This window comes from Mytilus galloprovincialis, chromosome 12 (genome assembly GCF_965363235.1).
Source record: "Mytilus galloprovincialis chromosome 12, xbMytGall1.hap1.1, whole genome shotgun sequence".
NCBI lineage: Eukaryota > Metazoa > Mollusca > Bivalvia > Mytilida > Mytilidae > Mytilus > Mytilus galloprovincialis.
This window is the reverse complement of record NC_134849.1, coordinates 13,522,313-13,533,939: the sequence shown is the minus strand read 5'-3', so window position 1 is coordinate 13,533,939 and position 11,627 is coordinate 13,522,313.

The window sequence follows — 11,627 nt, the reverse complement described above, 5'->3', positions numbered from 1 at the left end:
CTTTCCTCCTTCGTGTTCAAATTTGAATACAGACTCCTGTAGTTGAATATAAACAAATCTATGTCCATCAGTAACAATAGCAAAAAATGGACATTTGGTGGTCAAGGGATCATCAACTCGTAATAAATTCATCTGCAAGATTAGCAATTGCATCAAAGCCTGCGCAACGGCGCTGTCGTTCAAACTTTTGATGCTTTTTGTTCCCACGCACCCAATTAGTTTATCATCTTTAGCTGTGCAATAATCAAATCTGCAGTTCGGGAGAAAATTGCAACTTATATTTTTGTCTACCTCGTTGTTTAAGCCTAACGATGCAAACAGTGGAATAAGTAACGCGTCTAATACCAGCCTACTTCCGCATTCTGTTGCCGTGAGAGACTTTAAATGTGAAATAATTTCTTTATCATTATTTTGCTTGCTTTTATGTTTTTGCACAGACTTAAAAACTTGAAGTTTTTGAATTAATTCTAAATGAATATTTTCTGACACCTTTTCAGCACCAATAGCAAAATATGTCGGCATTTCAATTTTTCGAACTGATTTATCAAAATCAAAGTATTCTGCAATATTTGGTATAGTCCATTTACTGCATGGTTTATCAATGTCAGATTTTTTTTGACTTTGGAATATTTTCATTTCGATCTCGTAAACGATTAATTTCAAAATTTGCCTTAATATGGAAAATATCGTCTGCTGACACTTGTACAGTGACAGGCCTAATGTCGACCTTATTTGTTTTTCGTCCCTTTTCTGTTTTCTACCTGCACCGCTATAACTGTATCTGCTCCTGGTTCTGTTGAGCCATCCATCCCCCCATTTCACAGAGCTTCCGAAAAGTCTGTTTACTTTTCGATTCTCCGGACTGTATCCCTGTATGAATTACCAATATCTGATTTTATTGATGTTGGATTTGTAACAATTTCTATTTTCCGATTAATTTTAACATTTCCCACATGGCTCGATATATTGTCTTCAGACATTGATGTTGCGAAAGGTTCGTTATTGTCAAATTCAGTTGCTTCCTTCTCTTGTTCGTATTTTTCCTGAACCTCTTTTGAACTTCCGGTTGCTTGTTCTGTTCGGCTCTCCATCGTTTTATCTGCGGAGAGTTCCTTTTCAAATTTGATTTTTTTACTGGGACTCAAATCTATTTCATTTGGAATATCAAACAAGGGGTGTGACTTCCAATGATAACCAAACTTTTCCGAGGGAATTGGTTTTAAAATACTCGGACTCATTTCTTCGTCGGACGAATCACAAACTATTGTTTTCGTTGTTTCGAAAGTAAGCTGACGGCGGGCAGAATCAGTATCAAAAATATTATATGGTTCTATATATTTAGATCTTTCTTTTGGCCATGTGTCTGCCCGTGACATACATACCTGATTTCCATCGTTATACCCATATTGTGTGGTTGGGTTTGGGGTTCTTTAACATTAAAATGTTTATACCTTTCCGTTGTATTTTTACTTCCACTAATCTCAATAAATCCGCCTTTCATCTTTAACAACTTGTTCGCAAATTCATTTGCCAGACATTTTGTATTAATTTTAGAATTTATACATAAATTATTTGTTTGAAAATTATGCACTCTCTTGATACTAAATAGAAAATGTTTCAACTTCTATTCGTTTTCAAAAGTACGCTGCTTCTGGTGTTTATCCATTTTCTTTCAATGTTTGCCACTTAGGTAAAACAAATATTAAACCATGAAATGACTTTCACCTAAATATAAAAAAAAAAACCATCAAGCCAACTAAGGTGTCAGACTTAGGTGTAAAACGTCATCAGTGTCTGAGCAGAGAAGTTGATGAACCAGGGGTACGTAGTCAAAGAACGTCTCGTCCTTTTTCTAAAAAAGTTCATTTGAAGGTACCAAGACCTTGTTGATTAATATTCAGTATCAACTTCTCAAACAATATAGGATGGTCTGGATGTTTAGATTCTGCGTACTGGCGTTGTTAATCATCTTTACAACGTGTTGTATTGTTTTTTTTATTTGTCTTTGTTCTATAATTAATATTACTTTTACTGTTGGATTGTTTTTAGTGATATTTATTTAACGTGGCTCGGTACTCATACATCCCGTCAAAGTGTTCCTTTTTGCTTGTGTGTTTTGTATATGCGACTTTTTGTGTTTCGTTGGTTCTTATAACGTGACTTCGGTCAGTATGTTATTGTTCTATTATATGTCATTATGTTATATTTCTATTATAAATTAGAAAATACGTGGAACCACAAACGTCAAAATTATCTAATTACGTAGTGAAATGAACCATTTGTGGATTCTTATAAATTCTATAGAACTTTTGGACTATTTCTGAAATCATATGCAACTATTACAGTCATTATAACGTTCGATAACTCTGCATGTGACTGGTTCAATTAGGATTATGTAACATTTACTGGTTACCTGATGAATGATTTAAAGAAAATTGAAAATATATTTATTTTCCCTCGGTTTCTATCCATTCGATGTCTTCTTTTATAAATATAAAATAATATCGCAATGAATTTCATTGATAATCGGACAACACTAACTTGCATAGGTATTGTCAAAACTGACATCTACATAGGGATTGTCAAAACATCGTGATTAGGTGCCATGTTTGTTTTCTTTAATTGATCACGTTGATGTTATGACTTAATTAATATCTCCTTAATCTAGCTATGTCCAAGGCTATTATTATAGTTACAATAACGTGTCATATTTAATTGCAATATAAACAGTGAAATTAAATTGAATTATATACATGGACAAAATAAGTGTCGAACATCTTCTACGTTTGAAAATTATATGGTCGCCATTTTTCAAAATTTTCTAAAACTATCAACAACATGTTTAAGCTTAATCAAAACATGCAAAAGGAACCTATGTTCGATTATATGCTGCTTTAATTAGGTAAGACAATGACTGAAAACGCGAGCATCCAACAGTTATTTGATTTTCATTGTAAAAATCTTACAAATTATATTTTTACCATGTCGCCCCACGCTGTCAATGTGGTCGCCATCTTGAAAAATAATACCAGATTTTCTGAAAACAGCTTATTTTCAAATTAATTTGGAAGGGACATAATAGAAAATTAAACTATTCCATATACGATATTTCAAATATTTATGAATATAATAATAAGCACATATTCCCACAATTATTCCATCTGTTTTATTTAAATCGCAATTTAAGGTTAAACACAATATTTATCGTAGTTGTATGATTTAACAGTGTGAACTATCGAGGCAACCAAGACAAATTTTCAAATGCATTTGGAAGGGAGAAGATCAAAATTTAATCTTTTCCAAAAGGCATATTTATATTTCTAAATACATGAGTTTTACTATATATTCCCACACTTTTTGTATCATGAACTTAAAGTAATGTATTTCATCGATTCCAGAAAGCCCCATTGCATTTCTATACATTTAACTTGGGCTTGATACGAGTGATGTGTGACGTCACCAAAGTCACGTGATGACTGCTATAGTTGGATATGTAATTCTTATTTACTTTTGATTTTTTAACCCTGTATGCTAACATTGCCAATGCAAAAATATGTGACGTATATATTTTCTGAAGTCAGACACGCGAAACTGTTTCTTTGAAAATTGTACGTAACACGACGAAGATTGATGTACCAATATTTTGACTATTTTATCTATCATGTCTGTTTAGTTCATTGTAAATATAACGGAATTTGACGAGGCTGTCGTACAAAGTGAAAGGTTTAGTCCTATAAAACAAGGTTTAATCCACCATTTTCTACATTTGAAAATGCCTGTACCAAGTCAGGAATATGACAGTTGTTGTCCTTTCGTTTTTGATGTGTTTTGTCATTTGATTTTGCCATGTGATAAGGGACTTTCCAATTTGATTTTCCTTTGAGTTCAGTGTTTTTTGTGATTTTACTTTTTACGTTATTCATATAAAATAAAACGATTATTGTTATTGATTTTCATGTGACTCACGCTTATCCGATAATCAAAGACTTTTCTTGTTCGAATTATTGTTTATTTACAATTCAGAGGCCTTTTATAACTTGCTACGCAGTATGCGTTTTGCTAACTATTGAAAGCGAAATATTAAGTAACCGCTGATCTTTACTTTTCACTTTATACATAAAAATAACTGTAACAAATGACCATGCATAAATCTATCAATAATCTATATGAAACAAATATATTGTGAAATGCTATGACAATATAGAATATGTTATATTATGTTGTCAGAATGACCTCTATTCATTTATAACATTGATGCTATGCAATTTTTATCTTCACAGCAAAAAGTGCAATGCATGTTTTACGTACGTTTTAAAAAACGTCTGTAAAACGTACGTTTTACGTATGGAAAACGCATGTTTTAGCCAACATGCGTTAAACGCCTGTACCAAAACGGGTGTTTTACGCCCGTTTTGAAACGGGCGTAATACATCACGTACGTAAAACGTATGTTTTAAAAACGCACGTAAAACGTGTGCTTTACGTGCGTTTTCATTATATATTTTTGTGTTACGCAGCCTTTTTTTCTCATATTAAAAAACTCATTATATAACTTCAAGAGAATTTTACATCAAATTGAACATGTTTTTCACAATTTATTTTCCATCGCTTTTTATTTTCTAGAGAATATATTTATAAATAGTGTATAAGCTGACAAAAAAATTAGAACTGTTACAGCATATAAATATGAAAACATGAATATTTGCATAATGGTTAAAATTATCTGTTCATGCTAAGCCTCTTTAAGCTGATAAAATGATAAAGCACATTTTCCTCCTTTAATAAGCTATATTGTATGTATATATGTCTCTGGTATTATTAAACTTAAAATTTACACATTAAAGAGGCTTGTATAGGGTATATTGGGATACGGGATATTTGCCATTTTAATTTTAGGGATATGGGATATCGATGCATTTATAAGGATATTGAATTTTTAACATGAAAAAAAAATAAGTGGAATTTAAAAGTCAAGTACAGAAATATTTACATCTCACTTGATAGAATTGCCTAAAAAACTTTAATATTAAAGGTCATTTTAGTGCTTTGTTGATTTTAATTAAGTTTATGGCCGTTTTATTTAGAAGTCATCCAAACCCAAGCTAAAAGTATTAATCTATTTTCGATATTTAGATGCTCATATGTACTGACAATTTTAAAAGTATTTGTTTTGCTTTCCATACTTCGTTCCTTATTGTTAATTTTCCTTTTTTGGATGGTGATGTTCCTTTGGCACTATCTTACGGTGTTTGTATATCACAACACCTCCGCTATGCCCGTGTCTGTTGTAACGTTTTGGGTTTTAATGAACGAAATTTATGTATTACTGGTAAATTATTAAGTCAGGGATTTCATTACCACAAATCACTTAAAATCTTTACTAAATTCTAGATTTGGTTTTGAAGTTTGGTTCTACCTGTAGAAAACTTATTTCAAACGGGATAGCACATCCTCATTTTTGTTTACCGTGCCATTGGATGCTGGATGTGTTATGATAGATAATTTAGTCTCAGATGCATTACTTTTTATACGACCGCAAAAATTGAAAAAAAATTTGGTCGTTTTTTGGTATCTCGTTGGCGTCGTCCGTCGTCGTCGTCGGTGTCCGAAGACTATTGGTTTTCGCACTATAACTTAAGTTTAAGTAAATAGAAATCTATGAAATTTTGACACAAGGTTTATGACCACTAAAGGAAAGTTGGGATTGATTTTGGGAATTGAGGTCCCAACAGTTTAGAAATTAGGGACCAAAAAGGGGCCCAAATAAGCATTTTTCTTGGTTTTCGCACCATAACTTTAAAGTAAATAGAAATCTATAATATTTAAACACAAGGTTTGTGACCATAAAAGGACGGTTGGGATTGATTTTGGAAGTTTTGGTCCCAACAGTTAAGGAATAAGGGACCCAAAGGGTCCAAAATTAAACTTTGTTTTAATTCATCAAAAATTGAATAATTGGGGTTCTTTGATATGCCGAATCTAACTGTGTATGTAGATTCTTAATTTTTGGTTCCATTTTCAAATTGGTTTACATTAAAGTCCAAAGGGTCCAAAATTAAAACTAAGTTTGATTTCAACAAAAATAGAATTCTTGGTTGTTTTTTTTTTATATGCTGAATCTTAATATGTACTTAGCTTTTTTATTATGGGCCCAGTTTTCAAGCTGGTCCAAATCGTAGTCCAAAATTAAGCATTGTTTGATATCAACAAAAATTGAATCCTTAGAGTTCTTTGATATGCTGAATCTAAACCTGTATTTAGATTTTTGATTATAGGCCCAGTTTTCAAGTTGGTCCAAATTGCGGTCCAAAATTAAACTTTGTTTGATTTCAACACAAATTGTATATATGGGGTTCTTTGATATATGCTTAATCTAACCATGCATGTATTTAAATTTTTGATGTTTGGGCCCGGTTATCAGATTAGTCCACATTGAGGTCTAAAGGGTCCAAAATTGAACTTTATTTGATTTCATCAAAAATTGAATTCTTGGGGTTCTTTGATATGCTGAATCTAACAATGTATTTAGATTTTGGATATTGGACCATAATCATTGATAATAGGTAATGTTCAATTTAAAATTTAAAGTTTTAAAGTTTAAGTTCTTAGACCACATTCATTATGTGTCAGAAACCTGTGTTGTGTCAACTATTTAATCACAATCCAAATTCAGAGCTGTATCAAGCTTGAATGTTGTGTGGGCTGCAATACTTGCCCCAATGTTCAGAGTTTGAACTCTGCGGTCGTATAAAGCTTCGCCCTGCGGAGCATCTGGTTATTAGTTGTAATTGACTTTGAACTAGCTGTCAGTAACTGCGAGTACTCTCAGATCTGTACTTAGTGTCTTTTTGTTGATGGAATGTACTCGGTCACATCCACTCTCTGTTTTTTTTTTTGGATGTATATCTATTTGTATCCATCTGATGAGTTAAGCCTTTTTCAAATGATTTTTATAGTTCGTATGTTGTACTGTTACACCACTGTCCCAGGTTAAGGGGAGGGTTGGGATACCGCATTTTTTACCTCGCCACATTCTGTATGTATGTGCCTGTCCAAAGTCAGGAGTCTTTAATTCAGTGGTTGTCGTTTGTTGCTGTGTTACATATTTGTTTTTGTTCATTGTTTTATACATAAATTAGGCCGTTAGTTTTCTCGTTTGAATTGTTCTACATTTGTCATTTCAAGACCTTTTATAGCTAACTATGCCGTATGAGCTTTGCTCATTGTTGAAGGTCGTACGGTGACCTATAGTTATTTAACACTGGAAGTATGCACTGTAAATTTCCTTTAACACAGTTTGTTTTCCAAGTCAAAACTGTTGACGTTGTGAAGATGAGGAAAAAAGATGATTAGGAAATTATGGGCTTGGGAATAAATTTATAATGATTTTTTGGGATATTTCAAAATAGTTTTAGGGATATGGGCTATTTGTAAAAAATATTTATTGGGATATTAGGGGTAAACATTATAGGGATACGGGATATTGGGATAAAAACTTAATGGGATATGGAATATTGATACCCCCCCTAAGCAAGCCTCATTAAATGTAGTCATGCATGTGAATCTAGAATTTTAAAAATGCATGTGCAAATTTTCTGTTGAACTCAGAAGTAATCTTATTGGCAATCATACCACATCTCCTTATTTTTAAATGAATAAAAAAAAATCAATGTGAAAAGGTGAAACATTCATGTATTTACAATGTATGTCTTTGATACAAGTATGAAAATATCATCTTATCATATCTTTTTGTTTGAAAGGAATCATTTCCACTTAAGGTTAGATGTAACTGCTGAGGCAATGGGAGTTAATTTAAAATAATAGTTTCTATAACTGATTACAAAGTATACTCATATTTAGATAAATTTGATTTATTTCCCTTGTCCACCCCCCTCCATTTTAAAGTATTGAGCAATTAGAATATTGCAATGAAGAAAGAATGGCCAAAACACTAAAAATATATGTACTATCATGACTTCAACAGACTGTAACACACAACACATAGCTGTATAATACAATATATGTATCTTTTAAAAAATATATGTCTCTGATAAGTCAGGTACTACAACAGTTTTCACCCTCTTACAGTGTCTTAGCCTTACTCAATCCTGACCTTATGATTAAGCAACTGGCTTAATTACCATTTTAACAATATATTTATACACTCACTAATCAGAACAAAATAATGTTCACTGTTTTATGTAGGAAGCATGCCAACTTGAATTCTGTTTTCTTTCAAAGGGATAAATTGGTACAGGGGAGCGAAACGTAGCCTCTACCTATACATTTTTACATGCAGAGAAAGGTATTAGACGAACACAATATTTTCTTTGACTGTAAAAAATAATTCGAAAAGGAATAAGTAACCAAAAATTAAAGGACATTCACAAATTATCGCCAAATTAATTACCATTGAAACCATATTTGAAAAAGATATCTATTTATAATAAATCACAGATGCTGTTAAAACCTGACTGACTGTGTGACCGGGCTGTGTGAATAAATGAATCAGATATTTATAAGTTATTATGAAATTTTGAAGTCTACGCTAAAGGTCTTATTCAATAAAATACGTTTAAGAACATATCTTTGTTGTTCAGTAAGCACTTCCCCCTAATCCGCCTTTGGTTTTTCAAATCTATTCTCATTTTACAGTAAAATGAGAATAGAAATACCAGCAGGGATCAGAAGGACACTTGGATGGGATATTTCCATGGTCATATGTTGATTTATTCTGTTTATAATCACAGTTAGTAAATATATTTACCGGGGATTTGGGGGGGGGGGGGGGGGGGAAGATTCATTGTTTACGTTGGCTGGTCTTCTGAAAGGTCTAAAATTTCTGGGACTATAGTCCCAGCATATTTGCAGTAATTTCTTTTATTATTGTGGGAGGGGAGGGGGCTTCGGTCTCATTTACGTATTAACCACATTGTGATACTTTGTATTTCCTTTTATTCATATTTCTAATGAAACTTTTAGTATGGCAATTGTCTCACTTTCATAAAAAGAGTGAAGACAGTTGGCAATGCATTGTGATATATATTTTCCTTCAATTTTATATGTTAAGCGCTTAGAGTATTATGTTTATTAGATAGGCGCTATATAAAAGCTATGCAATAAATAAATAAATAAATGTACAGAAATTATCAAAGTATTTGCAATTAAATAGTGCCCGGGCGGATCCAGGGGAAAGGAGTTGGAATCACCTTTTTGATGATCAATGAATTTGAATGGGACATATGGTTAGAACCCACCCCCTTTTATCCATGACTGGGCCTGAAAAAAATTGGTTACATGGATCCGCCCCTGCTTAATCAGTCAAAAATAAGAGGACTGGAGGTCACATGAAACATTGTTTTGCCTTTCAGTCCAGTTCACTTTCATGACCATCCAGTAATTTAAACATATATATATAGACACTGATTGCTATTCTTTATTTTTATCTTTATTCATTTTGTCTCAATTAAGAGGCTTGTATAGGGTATATTGGGATACGGGATATTTGCCATTTTAATTTTAGGGATATGGGATATCGATGCATTTATAAGGATATTGAATTTTTAACATGAAAAAAAAATAAGTGGAATTTAAAAGTCAAGTACAGAAATATTTACATCTCACTTGATAGAATTGCCTAAAAAACTTTAATATTAAAGGTCATTTTAGTGCTTTGTTGATTTTAATTAAGTTTATGGCCGTTTTATTTAGAAGTCATCCAAACCCAAGCTAAAAGTATTAATCTATTTTCGATATTTAGATGCTCATATGTACTGACAATTTTAAAAGTATTTGTTTTGCTTTCCATACTTCGTTCCTTATTGTTAATTTTCCTTTTTTGGATGGTGATGTTCCTTTGGCACTATCTTACGGTGTTTGTATATCACAACACCTCCGCTATGCCCGTGTCTGTTGTAACGTTTTGGGTTTTAATGAACGAAATTTATGTATTACTGGTAAATTATTAAGTCAGGGATTTCATTACCACAAATCACTTAAAATCTTTACTAAATTCTAGATTTGGTTTTGAAGTTTGGTTCTACCTGTAGAAAACTTATTTCAAACGGGATAGCACATCCTCATTTTTGTTTACCGTGCCATTGGATGCTGGATGTGTTATGATAGATAATTTAGTCTCAGATGCATTACTTTTTATACGACCGCAAAAATTGAAAAAAAATTTGGTCGTTTTTTGGTATCTCGTTGGCGTCGTCCGTCGTCGTCGTCGGTGTCCGAAGACTATTGGTTTTCGCACTATAACTTAAGTTTAAGTAAATAGAAATCTATGAAATTTTGACACAAGGTTTATGACCACTAAAGGAAAGTTGGGATTGATTTTGGGAATTGAGGTCCCAACAGTTTAGAAATTAGGGACCAAAAAGGGGCCCAAATAAGCATTTTTCTTGGTTTTCGCACCATAACTTTAAAGTAAATAGAAATCTATAATATTTAAACACAAGGTTTGTGACCATAAAAGGACGGTTGGGATTGATTTTGGAAGTTTTGGTCCCAACAGTTAAGGAATAAGGGACCCAAAGGGTCCAAAATTAAACTTTGTTTTAATTCATCAAAAATTGAATAATTGGGGTTCTTTGATATGCCGAATCTAACTGTGTATGTAGATTCTTAATTTTTGGTTCCATTTTCAAATTGGTTTACATTAAAGTCCAAAGGGTCCAAAATTAAAACTAAGTTTGATTTCAACAAAAATAGAATTCTTGGTTGTTTTTTTTTTATATGCTGAATCTTAATATGTACTTAGCTTTTTTATTATGGGCCCAGTTTTCAAGCTGGTCCAAATCGTAGTCCAAAATTAAGCATTGTTTGATATCAACAAAAATTGAATCCTTAGAGTTCTTTGATATGCTGAATCTAAACCTGTATTTAGATTTTTGATTATAGGCCCAGTTTTCAAGTTGGTCCAAATTGCGGTCCAAAATTAAACTTTGTTTGATTTCAACACAAATTGTATATATGGGGTTCTTTGATATATGCTTAATCTAACCATGCATGTATTTAAATTTTTGATGTTTGGGCCCGGTTATCAGATTAGTCCACATTGAGGTCTAAAGGGTCCAAAATTGAACTTTATTTGATTTCATCAAAAATTGAATTCTTGGGGTTCTTTGATATGCTGAATCTAACAATGTATTTAGATTTTGGATATTGGACCATAATCATTGATAATAGGTAATGTTCAATTTAAAATTTAAAGTTTTAAAGTTTAAGTTCTTAGACCACATTCATTATGTGTCAGAAACCTGTGTTGTGTCAACTATTTAATCACAATCCAAATTCAGAGCTGTATCAAGCTTGAATGTTGTGTGGGCTGCAATACTTGCCCCAATGTTCAGAGTTTGAACTCTGCGGTCGTATAAAGCTTCGCCCTGCGGAGCATCTGGTTATTAGTTGTAATTGACTTTGAACTAGCTGTCAGTAACTGCGAGTACTCTCAGATCTGTACTTAGTGTCTTTTTGTTGATGGAATGTACTCGGTCACATCCACTCTCTGTTTTTTTTTTTGGATGTATATCTATTTGTATCCATCTGATGAGTTAAGCCTTTTTCAAATGATTTTTATAGTTCGTATGTTGTACTGTTACACCACTGTCCCAGGTTAAGGGGAG